The 23,642-nt window shown below is 43.4% G+C and overlaps 1 long non-coding RNA gene across 1 annotated transcript; it reads right to left on the bottom strand.

Moving 5' to 3' along the window:
• Positions 1-250: 250 nt before the first annotated feature.
• LOC115086208 lies at positions 251-23,642 on the bottom strand. The gene is made up of 4 exons (XR_003855154.1): positions 23,557-23,642; positions 12,215-12,314; positions 2,771-2,899; positions 251-399 (listed from the first exon to the last, which is right to left on the bottom strand). It is a non-coding gene; the product is annotated as an uncharacterized LOC115086208 (long non-coding RNA).

Raw genomic sequence — 23,642 nt, forward strand, 5'->3', positions numbered from 1 at the left:
CTTCTCTGATCCTTGGGGACTTCTGCTGGCACTGGAGTTGTGGTTGAGGGTGGTCATTGAGGAAAAAGGCCAGGGGCATTGCTCACATTCTCTGCTTGCACTGCCTGCTCTTACTGGGGATTTCCTCTCAATAATGTAATTATTGTCTATGTTCCTCATCATCCCTCCTGAGGCCAAGATGATACTGGCTATAGCTTACATATTTTCTTCAGTGGCTAGCTCTTCAATTTCTGATTCAGGGAATACCAGACAAGATTCTTCTTCAGAATCAGTTATTAAAAATAGTGTATCTGTTGGCAAAGATGCAGTAAACATAGAGGAGCATTCTGTTGATTTTGGCTGTTGCTCTTCTGCTGCCCCATCCATGCCAGTCTTAGGTAGCGCTCTTGCCTTGCGCCCCTACTCCAAAACAAGAGGGAGATGAATATATAACAGTAGTACATGCTCTCTAAATTTAAAATTCTTATAACTTGATCTGGATTACACTGCTGGCATTCTGTAACTAAATAGTCTCTTTTAAGTTTATGGGCAGGGCTGCCTTTTTTCTCACTACTACTACTAGACTGAGTTGCCTCTGCAGCAAATCCTTTGATCCTGCCATTCTCTCCTCTGCTATTTCCTCACAATAGCCTGATGGAATCACAGTACCATTCTAGTGGGAGCAAAAATATCTGTCACACACACAGACACACACACAGACACATACACATAGAGGGGTAGATTTTCTAAATTTGCGCGATCGCGTACTTTTGTTTGCGCACCAGGCATAAACAAAAGTACGCTGGATTTTATAAGATACGCGCATATCTTATAAAATCCGGGGTCGGTGCGTGCAAAGGGGTGCACATTTGTGCAACCTGCGCGCGCCGAGCCCAGCGCGGGCTGTCTGTTCCCTCCGAGGCCGCTCCGATTTTGGAGCGGCCTCGGAGGGAACTTTCCTTCACCCTCCCCCCACCTTCCCCTCCCTTCCCCTACCTAATCCACCCCCCGGCCCTATCTAAACCCCCCCCTTACCTTTGTTTCATGATTTACGCCTGCTAAAAGCAGACGTAAATCTACGCGCGCCAGCGGGCTGCTGGCACGTGATCACCCAACCCGGGGGCTGGTCCGGAGGCCTCAACCATGCCCCCAGGCCGGCGCCACGCCCCCAGCCTCGCCCCCGCAATGCCGCGTCACACCCCTGAAACGCCGCATCATTTTAGACGCGCCCCGACACGCCCCCGACATGCCCCTTTTAGAAAGCCCCAGGACTTATTTGCGTCCTGGGGCTCTGCGCACGCCGGCAGCCTATGCAAAATAGGCGCGCCGGTGCGTGCAGGGCATTTAAAATTCGCCCCTATATGTATGTGCACTGCTGCTCCTTTTGCACATACAAAAAAACCTGTTAAAACCAAGAAGGCTGGCAGCCTGGCAAGGCTCTTCATCACTTAAATCTGTCTACTAATTTCACTGCAGTGCACTGCACTGTGCTATGTCCAACAGAGACAAAAACAATCATTGGCAATTCTTCAATCTCCACTCCACTCCCCCCCTACACACACACACACACCTGCATTGAACAGAGAAAGCCTTGTCACTGCCTCTGTCTTTCTTTTGTCATTGTGAGTGAGAGAGAAAGGCCAGACCACTCACTGAAGTAGAGAAGATCCAAAAATCCCTTTACGAGTGTCAAAGCCTACTTTATTAAGCTTATTTTAAACTCTGAGAGAGCTTCTGGAAAAGAGATGCTTCTCTGCAAACTGCCTGAAATCTAATCGAGAGTATCCTACATATGTTCATACCTTTCAGTGGGAGTATGTCAGCATCACTTGACACTAGGGGTGTGCATTCGTATTGAACATAAATGTAAAACGCTACTTTTTTTTTTTTTAACTTAAAAAAGTGATAAGACATAAACGATCGGATTTCCAACTTATTCAACATAGCTATGTTGAATAAGTTGGAAATCGCGATTGTTGATCCAAAATAAAAATTTAAACCCCTCACCTTCCTTAATCCCCCCCCCCCAAAGACTTACCACAACTCCCTGGTGATCCAGCGAGGAGTGAAGACGCCATTTCTGAAAGCCTTTCCGAGGAGCACGTGACGTCGGCGCCACGTCAGAGTGACGCGGCGTCACGTGATTCCCCGCGGGTTCGCGCCGGCACGCTCGTTCGGCCCAAAAGGAACTTTTGGCCAGCTTGGGGGGGCCTCCTGACACCCCCAAGCTGGCCAAAAGTTCCTTTTGGGCCGAACGAGGATCCCGGAAGCGACCCCGCGGGGAATCACGTGACTTCGGCGCCACGTCGCAGTGACGCGGTGTCACGTGATTCCCCGCGAGTTCCCTCCGGCACCCTCGTTCGGCCCAAAAGGAACTTTTGGCCAGCTTGGGGGTGTCAGGAGGCCCCCCCAAGCTGGCCAAAAGTTCCTTTTGGGCCGAACGAGCGTTCCGGCACGAACCCGCGGGGAATCACGTGACGCCGCGTCATTCCGACGTGACGCCGACGTCACGTGCTCCTTGCAAAGTTGGTCAGAAATGGCGTCCTGACCCCGCTGGACCACCAGGGAGTTGTGGTAAGTCTTGGGGGGGGGGGATTAAGGAGGGTGAGGGGGTTTAAATTTTTATTTGCACATATGGACATATACTCAACTCATTGAATTCTGTTTGTGTCCATATTGACCGCAAATGGGACCCCCTTTGGACATATGGACATATGAACTTAAACTTTTGCTCTGCACATCCCTACTTGACACAGATGACAGCCATAGGCTAATTAAGAAAATGCTTCACCATGATTTGTCTTCTCTGGTCTCCTTGCCATTTTGTCCTGCCTCAGCTCCCTGGAGGCTGTGATGTCACTCAGGCAAGAAATGGTTGCCATAATTACAAGCTGTTTGTTTGGTGTGCATAGCCATAGACCTGAATAGGAAACAAAAAGAGAAAAAATGTTTGTATACATTTGTAGGCACCCTCTTTTCATTTCAGGTGTCCACAAATGAAACAAAAATTGTTTCATTTGTTGTATTTTACCCATGCATTTCAAATGAATTCACATCCCTATTACTCAAACTTTTTTGGATAACGAATCAAACCAACCAATGACAGTTTTCTTAGATCAGCCCATAAAAAGCCTCATTCCTTGCAGAATTACTCAAAAATTGTCTTTCTTAAGTTATTCCTATGTATAGAAATCAAATAAATAAATATAATATAGCCTAACTTTTTAACTTAAAGCCCCCTTATTTATTTATTTATTTATTTATTTTTTTATCTGAGTGTCTTGATTGGATTATAAACTCCAAGGAGCAAGAACTGTCACTTATTTGTCACTGTACAGCACTGTATACATCTAGTATATAATATACAAATAATAATAATAATAAGCAACACCTTTGAAAATGTACTAATGAAGAGAGGTCAATTGTTAAAAATAATTTGTTAGGACTTAGATCCAAAATTTAGGATCCATGTACCTAAATTTAGAATCCTAAAAAGTGAATGGCTGATGGAATGGAGTTAGGGTAAGGGGAAAAAGTTAGATGCTTAGCACTGATTTTCAGCACTAGACATCTAACATACCAGGCCATTCATCAAAATGCATTAGGACCCTAAATCATGCAATAAGTATTGCAATATACATTGATATGCAAATTTTACATTTAGTTTGCTAGTGGCAGGAGTAAATGGAAATGAGGGTCTGCTAGCACGGAAAACGATAGAGTAATGCACACTAACACCAGAAATAAGTATACCTTTCTTCTGTGTGTTATACCCATGTTATTTATTTATTTATTTTTAATTTTTATATACCGATGTTCCTGTATAGAATACATATCACACTGGTTTACAGAGAACTGAACTGTCACCTCAGGGGCGGATACATTGAAACAAGGTTGAAACTGAAACTTACAGAGAAACCAGTGGAATGTAATTCAAAAAATGATTAGCAAAATGAAGTACAATTCAAAGCATATACAATTCAAATCATATTTACAGTGGGATTGGTGGACCAGCATCTGTAAAGCTCAATTCATCGGCTCTTAGCTCTCAGGGAACACTTGGCTAAATAGCCAAGTCTTTAGCTTCTTTTTGAATACCAAAAGGCAGGATTCTTGGCGGAGATAAGGAGGGAGCAAGTTCCAAAGTGAGGGACCAGCTGTGGAAAGGGCGCATTTCCTAAGTGAGGTTTTGGCAGGCTGGGTTTGTAGCATATCCTTGTACGCTCTTCTGAAGGGTCTCATGGTAGTGTGCTGCTGAAGTTGGAAGGTTAGGTTGAGGGGGGAGATGTTGTGTAAGGCCTTATGGATCATCATGAGGGCTTTAAAGATTATCCTGAATTTAATTGGCAGCCAGTGAAGGTTCTGGAGGATAGGGGTGATGTGTTCCCTTTTATTGGTGTTTGTGAGGATCCTGGCCGTCGCGTTCTGGACCATCTGAAGAGGTTTGATTGTGCTGGCGGGTAGGCCCAGAAGGAGCGAGTTGCAGAAATCCAGTTTCGGGAGGATGATAGATTGTAGTACCAGGTGGAAATCTCGGAAGTGCAGAAGTGGTTTTAATTTTTTTAATACTTGTAATTTAAAGAAGCATTCCTTAGTGGTGTTGTTTACTAATTTGCTTAGGTTGTGTTGGTTGTCTAGTAGCACACCAAGGTCTCTTACATGCGTTGTGTGGTCGATAGATGTGATGGAGCGTTGGGAAGAAATTAGGGGGTTAAGTGGAATGCAGTTGTCTGGAGCTATTAGGAGGATTTCGGTTTTGTTGGTGTTAAGGACGAGGTTGAGGCTAGTGAGTAGGTTGTTGATTGCAGTAAGGCAGCTATTCCAGTAAGACCATGTTTTGTGGAGTGATTCAGCTATGGGGATGAGAATCTGTATGTCATCCACGTATAAGAAGTGCGTTAGCTTGAGGTTGGTTAGTAGATGGCAGAGTGGGAGGAGGTAAATATTGAATAGCATGAGTGACAGTGATGATCCTTGGGGTACCCCCAGATTTGATCTGATAGGGTGTGACTCTTTGTTGTTTATCCTGACCTTGTAGAACCTGTTTTCAAGGAATGATTTGAACCAGTTGAGCGCCTATCCTATGCCGATGTCTGCTAGACGCTGTAGAAGGGACGTGTGGCTCACGGTGTCGAACGCTGCGGAGAGATCCAGAAGTGCGAGTAGGAATGGTTGACCTTTTTCCAGGTTAAGGAGGATGGTGTCCGAGAGCGTGGCTAGTAGTGATTCAGTGTTCAGGGCCTTTCGGAATCCGAATTGATTTGGGGTGAGGATGTCATTTTCTTCTAAGTATTCGGATAGTTGTCTGTTTACTATCTTCTCCATGAGTTTGGCGATCATTGGGAGGTTAGCTATGTTAGCAGAGAAAAATGTTTTTATTGCACTGGAGAGGGAGAGGGGGAGGGAAGGAGGGAGAGAGAGACAGAGAAACTCTGTACAGATGCACTGTAAGAGAGGACACTTTTAACTTGGGGTGGATTTAGGGGTGGGGGGTTGGGGGTTAAATACAGAGGAATTAACTGCAAATTTGATATGACTGATTAATTTCTATCATTTGAATCAATGACATTTAGCAACAAGAGGAGTTGATTTTTACAATGCAATAGTAATCAACTCCTCTTGTTGGTAACTTTCATTGATTTAATGATAGAAATTCATCAGTCATATCAAATTGCAGTTAATTCCTCTGACTGTGTATGTAAAACCACCCCCCAAAACCCACCCCACCCTTCCAAACCTGCCCCAAGTTGAAAGTATCCCCTCTTACAGTGGGGCTTCGCAAGGAGGGCGTGTCGGGGGCGAGTTGGGTGGGCGGCGTGAATTTTGGGGCATGTTGGGGCGTGGCGCCGGCCGGGGGTGTGATCGAGGCCTCCGGACCAGCCCCCTGGTTGGGTGATGGCGTGCCAGCAGCCCGTTGGCGCGCCCAGAGTTACGCCTGCCTCTGGCAGGCTTAACTTTAACAACAAAGGTAGGGGGAAGGTTTAGATAGGGCCGGGGGGGGGGTTAGGTAGGGGAAGGGAGGGGAAGGTGCGGGGGGATAGAAGGAAAGTTCCCTCCGAGGCCGCTCCGATTTCATGGCACTCAGACAAAGCAAGAAATGCTGGGGCAGCAACATGGAAACAAATTCCTCAAAACTTGACTTTTTTCAAGTTCTTCATGGTACCAACATCTCTCTCAATCTGTTCTTCATCTGCTGGTCTGAATCCCTGTTAATAGAAAGGCCTTAACCACGTGCAAGTCTTTCTTCTCACATCATGCAAGCAGTTCCTGTCTGGTAAATAGGAAACCCAAAAGGAGAGAGAGGCTTTCCAGTCTTTTGCATTGAGTGTCACATGCATGATTATTAGGGATGTGAATCGTGTCCTCGATCGTCTTAACGATCGATTTCGGCTGGGAGGGGGAGGGAATCGTATTGTTGCCGTTTGGGGGGGTAAAATATCGTGAAAAATCGTTAAAAAATCGTTAAAAATCGAAAAAATCGAAAAACCGGCACATTAAACCCCCCTAAAACCCACCCCCGACCCTTTAAATTAAATCCCCCACCAAATAACTTAAATAACCTGCGGGTCCAGCGGCGGTCCGGAACGGCAGCGGTCCGGAACGGGCTCCTGCTCTGAATCTTGTCGTCTTCAGCCGGCGCCATTTTCCAAAATGGCGCCGAAAAATGGCGGCGGCCATAGACGAAAAAGATTGGACGGCAGGAGGTCCTTCCGGACCCCCGCTGGACTTTTGGCAAGTCTCGTGGGGGTCAGGAGGCCCCCCACAAGCTGGCCAAAAGTTCCTGGAGGTCCAGCGGGGGTCAGGGAGCGATTTCCCGCCGCGAATCGTTTTCGTACGGAAAATGGCGCCGGCAGGAGATCGACTGCAGGAGGTCGTTCAGCGAGGCGCCGGAACCCTCGCTGAACGACCTCCTGCAGTCGATCTCCTGCCGGCGCCATTTTCCGTACGAAAACGATTCGCGGCGGGAAATCGCTCCCTGACCCCCGCTGGACCTCCAGGAACTTTTGGCCAGCTTGTGGGGGGCCTCCTGACCCCCACGAGACTTGCCAAAAGTCCAGCGGGGGTCCGGAAGGACCTCCTGCCGTCCAATCTTTTTCGTCTATGGCCGCCGCCATTTTCGGCGCCATTTTGGAAAATGGCGCCGGCTGAAGACGACAAGATTCAGAGCAGGAGCCCGTTCCGGACCGCTGCCGTTCCGGACCGCCGCTGGACCCGCAGGTTATTTAAGTTATTTGGGGGGGGGTTCGGGAGGGTGGGGGATTTAATTTAAAGGGTCGGGGGTGGGTTTTAGGGGGTTTTAGTGTGCCGGCTCACGATTCTAACGATTTATAACGATAAATCGTTAGAATCTGTATTGTATTGTGTTCCATAACGGTTTAAGACGATATTAAAATTATCGGACGATAATTTTAATCGTCCTAAAATGATTCACATCCCTAATGATTATCTCCCAGCTAGTGAGCGGTTGTATGTGTACACTAGGTGCAAAGAGCTGTACCCCTCAGAGAAAAAAATCCAATCTCTGGAGGTTAGAGTGGCAGACCTGGAGGAGCAAAGGGAGACAAATAGGTATATAGAGGAGACCCTCAAGGACATAGTGAAGAAGTCCCATCTCCAATCTGTCAGACCCTGTGCTGCCTTGGAGGAGAAAGGTCACCTGGAAGGAGAGCCTCACCTTGGTGAGGAAGAAAGCAAATCTATTGCTAGAATCTGCATTCAAGTGATGTTGTATCCTCTCATACCAAGGATATATTTCCAGAGACACATGCCCAAGAAGGAAGGATAGTAGTAGTAGTTGGTGATTCAATTATTAGGAAGTTAGATAGCAGGATGACTGGTGAACATGAGGATCACTTGATAACTTGCCTGCCTGGTGTGAAGGTGGCAAACCTCATGTATCACACAGAAAGGATTTTAGATAGTGCTGCGGAGGTGCCAACTGTCTTGGTACATGTGGGTACTAATGACATAAGAAAGTGCAGGAGCAAGCTTATGAAAGCCAATTTTAGGATTTTAGGTAGAAAATTGAAATCTAGAACCTCCAGGGTAGCATTCACAGAAATGCTTCCCATTCCCCATGCAGGACCCTAGAGGCAGGAAGAGCTCCAGAATCTCATTGCATGGATGAGTTGATGGTGCAGGGAAGGGGGTTTTAGGTTTGTTAGCAACTGGGCATTATTTTGGGAAAGGGGGGCCTTTTCTGAAAGGCTGGACTTCACCTTAACCAGCTGCTGACACTAACTTTTTTAAATTATTTCTTTATTAAATTTAAATCATATTTAAAAAGAAATAGGAAATAAAACAAGAAAAACGGAAAAATTACAAATCACAAATAAAATAACCACATCTGGACAAAACAATACAGTCCACATTATTGGAGTCACTCAAAGAAAACTATTCAGACAGTATGGATCTTATCCCAAAGTCTTCAGGTACCTAGCTGTACTAAGGGAGATTTGTCTAAAACAAATTTTAAGTCAACAAATACAAACTTATTTTTCTGATAAGTAACAATATACCTACAAGGAAATTTGAGAGAAAACAAAGCTCCCAAGGACAAAACCCGATGTTTTAGCAGAAGAAATTGATTCCTCTTTAGTTGGGTTTCCCTGAAATATCTGGGAATATCTGTACTTTCTGACTGCAAAATAAACCATCTTTATATTTGAAATACTGCCTGAAGAAAATCTCTTTATCAGCAGTCAGTGCAAAAGATACCACAAAGGTGGATCTAGTGCAGATATTATCATTACAGGTCTGCAAAAACAAGGCAAGATCAGGATTACAAGCAGAATGTAAATCCTCTATTTCCCCCCTCCTCTGATACAGGAATTTTCTTTTTATCAGATATATAAAAAAATTTAGATATAAGAAATTTCAAATCTAATGTAAATTGTAACACATCAACCACATAATTCTTAAAGTATTCTCTACCTGAAATCAGACGAGAACATGGACAATTTAACAAGTGTAAATTATTATATTTAAGCTTGTTTTCTAAAGATTCACAATTTGCATGCATAAATATCTTATCTATAATCCCTGCATTAGAAACTGACTATAAATTGACAATAGACATGCAGTGTTATAATCTGCTATGCTGATGGGAGGAGCAAGTAGATGGGAGTTAGCAATCTGTTATGAACTAGATGCTGTATACTCCCGTTGAAGGAGGAGTTAGCAATCTTGTTATGGATCTGCTAGGGAGTTAGCAATCTGTTATGGTCCGCTCCTGTAGAGGGAGGAGTTAACAATGTTGTTATGCTCCGTAGGCAGAGTTAGTAATGAAGTTAGGATATAGACTGCAGAGTTAGCAATCTGTATCAGCGGAGTGTAGAGAGGGAACTCACTTGTAGAGGAATGTAAATAGGTGGATCCTTGGGCCGATGGCAGCGCCCCCAGGAGGATATCCTGAGAGGGACCACCATGCAATAGCATTAGAGAATGACCCCCTGCATTAGATAGTTTAGAGTCAATACCAAAACCTATTTTCCAAATATCTTTAAGGGAAGACTCCTAAAATATGGAAGTATTATTAGTCCCATCAATTTCTCCTCCAGCCATTACTGAAAGTAGAGTAGGAAGTGGAACTAGAATGATATTTTTCCCATCACTTAACTGTCCCGAGCATAACTCCAGCAGTCAGAGCATTCCAGCTGAGAAGAGGAAACTTTGCCAGAAGCCTGAATGAGGATATTCCCATGGTTTAACCTAGCTTGGGTAACTGGATTAGGGGGAGGAAATCTGACTTCAGGACTCAGCGAGAGATCCCCTAGTTCGGTACTCACATTCCTGTGCAGTGTTTGAACTAGATTAAGTTACATGGTGATCCATTGGCCCACTTGTAGACGAGAAGTAGAAACTTGAGAGGTAAAGGGAACCTTCCCCTTTCTCTTTTTCCCATTCTTTTGCTGGTTATAAATAAAAAACTGGCATAAGGGGAGCATCCCTTTGGTATGTGGCTTCGACACACTGGTGGCAGCACACTACAGGATGACTCCTTTAGTAGGCACCCAATGCAATGATGATGTCAGTGCCAGGCAGCCTTGATCTATTTATTTATTAGATTTATATATTGCTATTCTGTTGGACAATCATAACGGTTTACAGTTTATAAACAATTAAAACCATAACACTTAATTATAATAAGTAAAATAGTAAAAATAATAAATGACAGCTTGAAATAAGATAAAATAGAATAATGCAATTACATAATAATAAATATGAAAAAAAGTAAATAAATGAAAGTGTAAAATAGAATAAATAAGCCATATAGAATACAACAAAATAAAATAGAATGGAGATAAAAGGAATGGAGATAAAGGAATGAAGATAAAATATGCCTCATCCCTTTTTGCTTGTATTGTTAAGTAACCAGTGAACTCTCATATTCTTGCATAGATAACCATGTTTTAAGGTCTTTTTTGAAGGCTGCAGAATCTCTTTGTGTTCTTAAATCAGTCAGCAAAGAGTTCCATAATTTTGGGCCTGCTACAAATAATGTTCTATCACAAACCTCACTCAAATGCACTGATTTCATTGATGGAAGGTTTAGTAAACCTATGTTTGTTTGATGATCTCAAATTGTTTTGTGGAATGTACAGATGAAGGGATGCATTTAACCATTCAGTGTTGTCCTTATTAATAGAATTATGTAGCAAACCTAGAATTTTATACTGAATCCGAAATTTCACTGGTAGCCAGTGTAAGGAAATTATTGTTGGAGTGAAGTGGTTAAATTTACTTCCTCCTGCCAGTACCCCAGCATTGGCATTTTGTAATATTTGTAAAGGCCTAATAGAATTTAAAAGTATCCCAAAAAGTAGTGCATTACAATAGTCCAAATTGGAAAAGATCATAGTTTGAAGGACAGTACAGAAATCGTCATACTGAAGTAAAGGCTTTAAATGTTTAAGAATATGAAGCTTATTGTAACCTTCTCTAATTTTAGTATTGATATGTTTCTTCATATTCAGTTCCCCATCAATAATCACTCCCAAGTCACGTGCGTGACCAGTCAACTCAATATTTATGTTGTCAGTCTTTAGGTAAATTGGCGTGTTAAGATTTGATTTTTATTCAGCAGTATGATTTCAGTTTTCTGATTATTCAGAACTAATTTCATTGGTGTTAAAAATTTCTGAATTGTAGAGAGATAGAGTTTAACAAGCTTCAAACATTTTTCGATAGTGTCTTCAATGGGTACTAAAAACTGTACGTCATCTGCATACATGTAATAGTTGATATCGAGCCCAGCTAATAATTTACACAAAGATAACATGTATACATTGAAAAGGTTGGCTGATAAGGCCGATCCTTGTGGAATGCCCGATACCATCTTTATTTTGTCTGAGATAGAGTTACCAATTCTAACCTGATAGGTTTGGTCTTTTAAATAAGATTTAAAACATTTTAGGGTTTTATCACTTAAACCAATTTCAGCTAACCTATTTAGTGGGGTAGTATGTTCAACCATATCAAAGGCCGATGACAGATCAAACAATATTAGCAAATAAGATTGCCCAGAGTCAAAGCCTCTTAAGACTGTGTCTGCATGGATAAGAGCAGAGTCTCAGTACTGAAGTTTTTTCCAAAACCGAATTGCATTGGGAAGAGACAGTACAACTTTCTCTACAATTTTGGCTAATAGGGGTAGATTAGAAATAGGTCTGCAATTGCTAAGGGCCTTGAGATCACTGTTTTTATTCTTTAGAGTTCGCCTAATGGAAGTACATTTCAAGATTGCGAGTAATTCCCCTTCATCAAGTGAAAGATTGACTATTTTTGAGATACTGCATTATTAATGGTTGTCAAGGTTTTTACCAGAATAGAGTCTAAAGGATGGGCATCTAGATTCAATTTCTTTAAAATAATTTCAATTACTAAAGATGATGGACTATCAAGGGAAGCATTTCTCTCCTCAGGGGAACCAATAAGTGGTTGGTCAGGCTAGGAGACTCACATCTACGTCACAGGGCTCCTCCTTTAGAAGACCCTTGACACATTGATGATGTCAGTGTCAGGCAGCCTTAATGTTCTGGGAGGTGCTTCTCTCCTCAGGGGGTACAATAAGCAGTAGGTCAGGTGAGGTGACTCACCTGACCTACTGCTTATTGTAGTAGGCCCCATCACAGTGATGATGTCGGCGTTGAATGGTCTTGATGTCCCAGGAAGCGCTTCTCTCCTCAGGGGGTCTAATAAGCAGCAGGTCAGGTGAGGCGACTCTGGCACTAACCTTTAAAAGGGTGATAGAGCAGCTTTCAAACTAGATGGTGTGGAAAATCCAACAGTCGGTCAGAAGAGCATGGTTCGGAATGATGAATCTTTGAAGGATACTAAGAAAACAGGGAAATAGCACATCCCAGTTGAGCGGTTGTTATAAATGCTAAAGTGGAGCAGGTGTTTTTTAATAAAGTGCAGAAAGATTCCAAATTATCCCTGCTAACTGATAAGCAGGATATTAATACAAACAAAAATATATTTTGAAATATCCATATATACCATTGCTAGAAATCTAAAAAATAAGATGAGAGAGTTAGAATATATAGCATTGGATGAAGAGATTAATATAATTGGCATCTCAGAGACCTGGAGGACAGAGGATAATCAATGGGACAGTGGGATACCAGAGTACAAATTATATTAAAATAATTGGATGGATCAAATTGATGGACGGGTAGCACTATATATTAAAGAGGGCATTGAGTCAAGCAGGATAAAAGTTAAGCAGGAAACAAATAATATGTTGGATGTCCAGACCAGATGTATTCCATGCATTTGAAAAGGTAGAGGGAAGGCTAAATGACTACCGGCATGGTTAAAAAAAGCCTAGACCTTAGTGGAAGTGTGACTATGATAAAATGAGGAAAATGGTTAGGAAAAAAACTTAAAGGAACAGCTGTAAAAGTTAACAGTTTAAATCAGGTATGTGCTACGTTTGCCAGCTCACTCACTCCTTGCTGCTGGCTGGGGAATGCCACCACCAACAGGCCATGCAGCAAGATGCCATCAAAAGGATTTTTCACCGCCAAATGCCACCACATAAACTCCACTCCAGCATGTCTGTAAGTGCGTACATGCAGGACTAATCCCTTCTTAAAGGGCCCTTGGCGGGAAAACTCCACTGGCATCTACTGATGATATCAGGCCCTTTGCTCTATAAAGGATATCCCTCGGCACTCTAACTTTGCCTAAGCAATGGGTCAACTATCTCCAGAAAGTGTGAGCTGCTACTTTGGATCTTCATCTTCAGCCTTGCCTTTCTTCACTTCTTCATCTTCAGCTTTGCTTTGCCTTCTTTGGACTGCCCCTTGGTACTAACCTTAGCCTGTGACCTGACCATCCTTTCCTGCCACCTGTCTTGACCTTAGCTTGTGCCCTGACCATCCTTGTATGCTGCCTGCCTTGACCATAGCCTGTACCCTGACTCTCCATGCCTGCTACCTGCCTCTATCACAACCTGACTACTGAACCTCACTTAGGGTAGGATTTTAAAAAGGTTAACCTGTCTTACGCGCGCCGGGCCTATTTTAAAAAGGCCTGGCGATGCACGTAAAGACCCAGGATGCGTGTAAGTTCCGGGACTTTACTAAAGGGGCAGTCCGGGGGTGGGTGGGGGTGGGGCCAGAGGCCTCTGACAGAGTGGCCATTGCCGCTGTGTTGGAGGATTGTGTGCCGGCAGGCTGTCAGCATGCACATGTTATAAAATTGCGTGTTCATGTACTTGCGCCGGGTAGTGCGTGTACATGGACGTGCGCACGCAAGCTTTAAAAATCTACCCCTTAGCCTTCACCAGAGACAGTCAGCTAAGATGTGCCAGCTGCCAAACCTTAAGGCTCAACTAGTGGGGAAAGGGGCTGATATAGGAGAAGCTCTACTTAAGTCTCTGCATTATCTTCCGCCAGTTGATAGTGAGGATTTACTCAGCCTTTCCAGTAGGTGGTGTCAACCTCACTCCAATACAAGGGTCCACAAACCTAATACACATGGACATTGCTTAAAAAATCTTAGAAGTCCAGACTAAATGTATTCCATGCATTAGAAAAGGTAGAAGGAAGACTTGTTCAGGTAATTTGAAGTAAAAAGCCTGCAAAGGAGTCAGTTGGAAGATATAATAGGTCAAACTGACAAACTAAAGAGTAACAAATCTCCTGGACCAGATGCTATACATCCCAGAGGGCTGAAAGAACTGAAACATGAAATTTCAGACTTCTTGTTAGTAATTTGTAAGCTAGCATTAAAATATCTATGGTACCTGAAGACTGGAGGGTTGCCGATGTAATACTAATTTTTAAAATGGAATCAAGGGATGATCCAGGAAATTACAGATGAGACCAGTGAGTTTGATATCTATGCCAGGCAAAATTATAGAATCTATCAAAAAGAACAAAATTGCTGAACATATAGGTAGGCATAGTTTAAAAGGACAAAGCCAGCATGGATTTAGCCAAGGGAAGTCATGCCTTACCAATCTGCAACATTTTTTGAAAGGATAAATAAACATGTGGATAAAGGTGAGCCAGTTGATATAGTGTGTCTGGATTTCCAGAAAGCATTTGACAAAGTCCCTCATGAGTGACTTCTTAGGAAATTAAAAAGTCATGGGATGGGGCAGAGTCCTATTGTGGATTGGGAACTGATTAAAAGAAACCAGAGTAGGTCTAAATGATAAATTTTCCCAATGGGGAAAGGAGAATTGTGGAGTGCCCCAGGTATTCGTTCTGGGACCACTGCCTTTTAATATATTTATAAACCACCTGGCCATGGGAACAATGAGTGAAGTGATCAAATTTTTCAATGACAAAAAATTATTCAAAGTTCTTAAAAGACACAAGAGAATTGTGAGAAATTGCATGAGGGCCTTATAAAACTGGGAGACTGGGCATGCAAATGGCAAATTAAATGTAATGTGACAAGTGCAAAGTGATGCACCCAAATTATAGCTACACAGTACAAGGTTCAACATTAGGGGCCACCACTGAAGACAAGGATCTAGGCATCATCATGTTGAAATCTTCTGCCTTGTGTGTAGCAGCAGCTAAGAAAGCAAATTGAATGCTAAGAATTATTAGGAAAGGAATAGAGAATAAAACAGAGAATATCATAATGCCTCTTATTGCTCCATGGTGTGACCTTACCTTGCGTTCTGGGTGCAGAGGTTAGGCCTCTTTAGCCTAGAAAAAAGAAGCCTGAGGAGAGTTATGATAGAGGTTTATAAATGGAGTGGAATGAGTAAACATGAATTTATTCCTTCAAAAAGTATATAGACTAGAGGACACACAATGATGTTACTAAATGATACATTTAAAACGAATAAGAGAAAATATTTTTTACTCAATGCAAAATTAAGCTGTGGAATTTATTGTCAGAAGATGTGGTGAAAGCTATCAGTGTAGATGCGTTTAAAAAAAGTTTGAATATGTTCTTGGAGGAAAAGTCTATAAACCATTATTAAGGTAGAGTTGCAGAAATCCACTGCTTATCCCTGGGATAAGCAGCATGGAACTTAGAAATCCTGCTAGGTACTTGTTGTTGCGGTCCTGGCCGCAACCACCATGGCCAGGCCCTTACCTCATGATTCCCGGACCTGCTCCCGCCTCCGGAGTCCTGGCTTGCGACCTGCTTGGTGGCGTCCCCACTGGGGCAGCGCCACCGTGAAGGTTTCGGTGGGCGCCCTGTTCCTAGGCGTGCGCCACTTGGGCGCCTTTGTATCCCATTTCCCGCCAGTACAGACTCCGCCCAATTCCTGACGGCAGACGCCGCGGCCTTGATAAGCCGGCCGCGGCCATACAGCCCTTGCCTTGCAGCGGGATGGCATTCTGGTTTCCTGTTGCGTTGCGCCCCGGAGTGACCCGCTTGGCTACGTCGCTCCGTTCCTGCTACAGTACCTGCTTGGTTCCTGCCTGCTTGCTACAGTTCCTGCCTGGTTCCAGAACCCATACCCAGTTACAGTATCGCTACTGTCTTAGTCTGGTTCCAGTTACCTGTCCTGATCCACAACCCGCCTAAGTCCCAGTGGCTGGGCCCCTACGGGCTCCTCCCGGGGGAGCACCAGCTTCCAGGGTGAAGAGCATCTACGTCCCGCCTGAACATCTGCCTCCCGGCCTGCTGTTCATTAGAGACATTGTCCATCTCTTCCAAGTCTCCAGCAGGTTGGCCCAAGGGTCCACTAAACTGAGACTCCCACAACACTTGTGCCCTGGATACTGGGCTTAATGGATCTTTGCTCTGACCCAGTATGGCAAATTTTATGTACCTATGTGGTGCTGTGACAATGTGCACTTTCCAAAACAATTTTTGGTGCAATGTAATTATAATTAATAAAGAAGTAAGGCAAAGAGACACGGAGAGAAAAAAGTGAGTCTATGAAGGGGCTAATCTATCTTTTCTTTCACACGCAAAAAAAAAAAAAGCTGCATAGAAAGGGTAAAAAAAGCCCTCTAAATAGATTATTTAAATGCTTCAGTTAAAGTTGTGCATATGCAGCAGCATCAGCAGTAAAACCAAGAAAATAACTATAATGTAATTGTTACTGCCATGAGCAGTTTTAAACCCAGCCACTTTCCCATAAGTGAGGACTGTGCTGATGATGGCTGGAAGACATATGAATGAAGAGCCTTTAGTGAGAGAGAGAGAGACTGGGAAATGAGAGCTGCAATAGCAGTGATTGAAAACCTAAATTGGAGTTTACATGCAATTTGTGGTTGCAATGCAGGAATTTTAGGGTTGTCAACCAACAATTCAGTACACTTTGGTACACTGAGTTCCAGAATCTTCATTGTTTGCTAATTGTTAGTGTTCCATCTCCTAGGAGTATATTTATTAGTTTTCATTCCAAACATCATCACCAAAATAAAAAGCAGTCTATTTTGCTGTTGCAAATCATTTTTAACAGTACCATGTCGCTGTCACTAATAACTTTATTTATAATGGGGGCTGGATAAATGTATCCGGCTGAATAGTGTTGTAGATTTAGTGGTGCACCCGCATTGCTGAATATACTTGGACAGATATATGGGTCAACAGAGTTAGCCGGATAAACTATCCGGATAAACTATCCGGCTAACTCTGAATATCGGACTTAGCTGGATAGCTTATCCGGCTAACTCAGCTCCTGCCCAATCTGCCCATTCCTCTCCTGTGAATTATCCAGCCAAATACTTCACTGGACAAATGACTTATCTAGCTAAGTGGCAACCACTGACTGTAGCCGGATAGTCAGCGGCACCTCTTAGCCGGATAAGTCCATTTTGAATATAGGGCTGTTTATTAATTATTTTAAAAATGTATATCCCATTCTATCCACTGTTCTACACCAAAAGTATATAGCTAGTAGTGCTACTCATCATCCTCAAATTTATGTAACATGGTTTTTGACAGGTATTTTTATTTTCTATTAGGAATAACTTGAATTTAATATAGATAGATAGATGATGCTTTCATTTAGCATATAATTGTTGTAGAACAAGTACTAAGTGTTGCGCTGGAGGTGGACCCTTGGCCTGGTGCAGGATTGGTACGGCCCTCTGGTCGGACCCAGAGAGCACCTGCCACCAGGAGGCAGAGCACATGAGGAGACAGAGGCTAGCTGGAGCTTCACCAGGTAACAGTCCAGGGTTTCTGCAGTTGAGCTCTTGGGTACCCAGACTGCCTGGATTTAGGTGGGCCTCCGGTGGTCTCCCGGAGAGGAATTAGAGAGTTTGCCCACCACAAGCAAGGGTGTGCAGCCAATGCAGAGTGAGTGGACTATACCAGCACCGGAAGCTCCGGAGACCTCGGGAAGGCAACAGTTCATAGAGGTCCTCCGGAAGAGGCAGGCAGTGCCTGCAGGTCCAGCCACGAGGAAGCCGCAGTTGTTTTCCAAGTCGTAGGCGCAAAGGTCACCGGGGACCGGAAGAGTGTCTGAATGAAGTGCAAGGGTCAATGCCAGAATATCAGTCCAAGAGATGTCAGCCCAAAGCGGGGGTCAATATCAGAGTCAGTCCATAATTAGTTGTGGCAAGCGAGGGTCGGTTCCAGGCGGCAGACAGAAAAATGGTCAGGCAGGCAAAGGTCAGTACCAAGAAGTCAGTCTGGATAGGTAATACCTGAGAAGAACATGGAAGAAGGAGACACTGGAACAGGAGACGCTGGAACAGGAGACACTTGGAACACGGAGGCAAACTTACTACACAAACTATGTCAACCCGATTGTCAAGGTGAGGAACAGGAAGCAGGGCCTCGCCATAAGTATCCAGCCTAAGTAACGTCATCGGGAGGTGCCCCCATGGGTTTTCCCGCTGTTGGCCCATTAAAGGGTGCAGGTCGGCTGTGCACGCGTGCCTAGGGGCAGGGCTGAGGATGCCGAGAACGCGGAGCCCAGACGGGAGACTGGAGCCCAGACGGGAGACTGGAGCCCAGATGGGAGACTGCGAGCGGGGGAACCGGGGATGCCGCAAACTGGCTGCAGCAGCAGAGGAGGCGTGCCCGGAGCTGGTGGAAGGGATAGCGAGGTGGGCGGGGCCGGCCGCAGTGCAGACGCGGCCGGGACGCGCAACACTAAGTTAACCAGAGAGCCAATATCAGTATTGTTCCTGCAGTGAGAGTGTTTTGGATCCAGAGAAACTAGCAGTATTTTATTTTAAAGTTTTGTTTTAATGGAATAGAATGCCTGGGCTAAGCATCCAGAGAAGACGCTATCACTATGGTAGACAGATAATTGAAGTGTTCACAGAAAACAGTTTCAGTTTGTTTGTTTTTTATTTCAATTTGATTGCCGTTTTCTATTCATTTCTTTTGTTTCTGATTACCAAAGTTAATTTGTTATGTCATTTTATTTTTCATTAAAGTCTGTGGGAGAAGTAATATCTTGTATTGGGTTTTCTGTCCAAGTTAAATGAAACTTGCAGGTAGGTATCACCAGCAGAGAAAACAGCACTCCAATATATCAAGAGTGAGGACAGAGGCACCAACAGTGGCATGACCTGCCCAAGACATCATGAAAAGGGCAAAGCAGAACAGTGTTATGAGCAGCCCAAGGCACCATGAGAGGGGAAAGTGGTACCAAGCATGGCAGGATCATCCTAAGGCAGCATAAGAGAGGCAAAGCAGCATCAAGAGTGCCATTAACATCCCAAATCACCAAGAAAAGGGCAAAGGGTACCAAAAATAGTAGCATGAAGACTTCAAGACACCAAAAAAGGGGCAAAAGCGGGATATGAACACATCAAGGCATTCAGAGTGGTACAAAGCAAAATAAACAGTGGTGTAAAGACCATAAGGCATAAAGTAAGGGATATGGCAGCAAGGGGAGTGGCATCTGTACTTCAAAAGATGTGAAAACTTCTCTACAAAAGGTTCACAACTGATTGGATGAACCTGAACAACAATTCCAAAGGTTCATGGAATAGGTTCAAGAAGCATCTTTTATATAAAAAGCAACTCTTATTGTTGTTCCCACTTTTTTCAATCCTCTCACTACTAGCCAAACCCTCTTCCTGCCACCCTTACTACTGAGCACCATCCTCATTCTCTTACCACTGATACAACAGTGTTATGACCCTTCCACCTCCCAATAATGGCATTGAATCCTGCCTGTTCCCTTCTATTCCTGCTGACATTTCCAAGTCCCATCCCTTCTGATATCTCCTAGGCTCATTTTCTCCCTCCCACTTATTCCCTAATGTTACAAATCCCATTCCCCCTCTTGTCCAAACTAGATGTCCCACATGTCCCTATGCTTACATCCCCCTTTTTCGTTCTTGGTCAGAATGTTCTGATATTCTTAGATTAGCTTCTTTCCTCTCTTAGCCATGTCATTAACTACTACAATGCTTTTCAGTATTTCCAACCCATGTTAGAAGTTGACATCATCATTCCAAGTAGATAGGCAGTTTTTTGAGAAAATTTGTGTTTATTGAAAATCTTGAGAAGCACATCTTTGATTCTGCAGAAATAAAATCATAAACGTGTTTTTCTTTTAATCAGTTGAGGTCTTCATTACTAAGAATGTATCATTTTATTTGATTTTCTGCATCGCTGTCTTCTGTATTCATCATTAAAGTAGCCACTTTTTGCTTAATGTCTAGTGGAACTTCATCATCAAAGAATGTGAATGCCGCAATTTCTGGTGATAGGTACCATAAATGGTTTGCAAATGTTTTCATGGAGCACTACTAATTTCTGGATCTACATCCTTATACTCAATTTCAGTAAAAAATAGTAATCTAGATAAGTAGCTTTCAGAGCCAATAGTGCTAGGAACTGGGCTCATAAATAGAGTCTGATAAGAAAAATGCATGTTCTTCTGATTGAATCGTTCTCTTTTTTGGTCAGATTAAATTGATCTTGGAATAAATATATTTTAAAGGCATTTGCCATCCACCGAGTGTGGCTCACAGCTCCACAAACATGAAATGAGACTCCTTTTGGGGGAGTACCACCGAGGAAGGTCATGGCCAATTCTAATAATTTGCGGTAATCTTCTCTATGCTGTTTATGACTTAACTGTTCTTCTAGAAATTCCAGCATACTGACAAGAACATCTTCGGTGACATCTTCTATCCCACTATGGTATTTTTTGTTGTCTATGGCCGACCATGTTTTCCTAAATCTTTTAAGCAAATTCACATCTGGTCTGGAAGTTACATCCATTACTGCATCAAAACTACTTCTCAAGACTAATTCAAAGATGTGATGTCAACACGGAAAGTTGAGTAAATCACGATCAAACACTTTTTCAAGATTTGTACAGGCACTGTTGCAGTCCTGGCCGCAAGCACCGCGGCCAGGCCCTTACCAGCTTGTATCTGGACCTGCTCCTCCGGAGCCCTGGCTTGCAGCCTGTTTGGCGGCATCCCCGCTGGGGCTGCGCCGCCATGAAGGTGCCTGAGGATGCCCTGCTCCTGGGCGCCTTTTTAGCCAGTTTCTCGCCAGTGGTGACTCTGCCCAGTTCCTGACATCAGACGCCGCAGCCTTGATAAGCCGGCCGCGGCCATCCAGTCCTCGCCTTGCAACGGGTTAGCTTCCCGGTTTCCTGTTGCAAAGGTAGCGCCGGCGCCATTTTGGTTCCTGTCCCCCGACGTAACGAGCACAGGAGATCGCTCCTGGACCCCCGCTGGACCCCCAGGGACTTTTGTCCAGATTGGGGGGGCCTCCTGACCCCCACAAGACTTGCCAAAAGTCCAGCGGGGGTCCGGGAGCGACCTCCTGCACTCGGGTCATATTGCCGTATGGGGTCCAGTGGCGGGGGTCCCGGTGTGACCTCCCGGTGTGACCTCCCGGTGTGACCATATTGCAAAATGGCGCCGGCCATATGGCCGGCGCCATTTTGCAATACGGCAATATGACCCGAGTGCAGGAGGTCACACCGGGACCCCCCCACTGGACCCCAGGTAATTTAAAACATTTTGGAGGGGTTCGGGAGGTTGGGGGATTTATTTTAAAGGGTCGGGTGGGTTTTAGGGTTGTTTTAGTGTGCCGGTTTTCCCGCCCTCCCCCGATTTACGATTTAAACGATTTTTAAAAAAACAAAACCGCGACGATCAGATTCCCTCCCCCCCAGCCAAAATCGATCGTTAAGACGATCGATCACACAATTCACATCTCTACCAAACAATCAGCAGGTTCAACATGCAACTGAGTTATGTGCCTTGCATGAGCTGCATGAGGTAGATCCTGCATCCGTTTGCCAGGTATTGTATCTTGAAATGGTAAGTCCAGCTAGATGCTGATATGGTTTTCTTTCTTGGTATCTGGATGCCTAGTTCTTCTTTATGCTATGAGCAATGTCATTCCTTGTTAAATATATATATATATATATATATATATATATATATAGGTGACATGATACATCCTTTCTTTTCCGAATTATGATAGTTTTACTCTTACAAGCTACCATGGACAGCAAAAAATGTGAGCACCCTCCATCCCCAATCCTTTATACCTACAGTTCTCTGACTTTCCTTTCATGTATCTATACATACTGTCTACAACTAGCATTGCCTGTCAGACAGCTTCTCTTTGGTTTAGATTTCACTTTTTGTATCAATAAATAAATAAACACATTCTTTTTTTTTGTCAAATTCTGCCTCTGTTTCCACCCTGACTTGTCAGAACAATGAAAGCTTGAGAAGAAGGAAAGAATGTGAAAGGAGTGAAACAGTACAGGGGAAATTTCTAAAATACAGTATCAAATGCTATTCAGATGTGGCAGAAATAAGAGCATATTTGGTAAGGAAGAAATGAGATGGCTTCTCCTCTCTCCCCCCAAGAAAAGATTCTTATTGTATATAGAATCCAGAACCTCCAAGGTTGCATTCTAAGAAATACTCCCATTCAATGTGAGGAACCCCAAAGACAGGCTAAGCTCCAGAGTCTCAACGTGTGGATTTATTTATTTATTTATTTATTTTATTTCTTTATCGAGTTTTATATATTGTCATTTGGTTTCGCCATCACAACGGTTCACAAGTTTTTGATGTTTAACAGAGTTTCCAAATGGTTCATGTGAATGTTAACATAGATATTATCTGTTTTATAAACGTAGTTCGTGGGTCAAGCTATATTGGTGAGACGATGGTGCAAAGAAGCAGGCTTTAGATTTGATTGGAACTGGGATGCATTCTAGGGAAGCACGAGCCTATTCTGACCAGATGGTTTCCACTTAAACCAGAATCTGGCTGCTGGTGACAAGATTTAAAAAAGAGATAGAGGAGTTTTAAAACTACACCATGGGAGAAAGTCAATGGTCTCTCATAAGCACATGGTTTGGAGAAAGGTAGCATCCAAGGATATTGGCAAACTAGGGAAATTAAAATATCCCGAGAGAAAGGCTGTGATTAAGGCTGAAGTAGCCCAGATAGATTTAAATAAACAGTACACAGATGTACATGACCTAAACTGCTTATTTCATCAGCTAATAGGCAGGTTGGGAGTACAAATAAAATTAGAAATACAAATTTAAAACAAACTTTAAAATGTCTATGTGAGAATGTTAGAAGTCTGAAAAGTAGGATTAGACAGTTAGAATGTATGGTATTATATGAAGATATAAACCAGGGGTAGGCAACGTCAGACCTCAAGGGCTACAAGCCAGTCAGGTTTTCAGGTATCCACACTGAATATTCATAAGATGCATTTGCAGCAAAACCTCCATTGCATACAATTGCATCTTATGCATATTCATTGTGGATATCCTGAAAATCTGACTGGTTTGTGGCATTCAAGGAACAGAATTGCCTTTCTCTGACATAAACATAATAGGCAAGTCAGAGACCTGGTGGAAAGAGGATAACCAATTGGACACTATAATACCAGGTTATAAATGATATCAACATGGCAAGACAAATAAAATTGATTGAGGAGCAGCACTATATTTACAGGATAGTATAGAGTCAAGCAAAATAAAGTCCTTCAGCAAACAAAATGCGCTGGGAATCATTATGGATAGAAATTTTGCGTGTGTGATGAGAAAGAGTATAGCAATAGGTATATACTACAATTCACCTGGCCAAGATGAAGAAACAGACAATGAGTGCTAGCAGAAATTGGAAAGACAAATGAAGATGGCACACAATAATAATGGAAGGTTTCAATTACCCCAGTATTGATTGGATCCATATCTCATCAGGACAAAGGTGAAGCTTCATGGAGCAGCTGGCCATAGACCTGGCAAGAGAGAGAGT

Source organism: Rhinatrema bivittatum, chromosome 2, assembly GCF_901001135.1.
Source record: "Rhinatrema bivittatum chromosome 2, aRhiBiv1.1, whole genome shotgun sequence".
In the NCBI taxonomy this organism is placed as follows: domain Eukaryota; kingdom Metazoa; phylum Chordata; class Amphibia; order Gymnophiona; family Rhinatrematidae; genus Rhinatrema; species Rhinatrema bivittatum.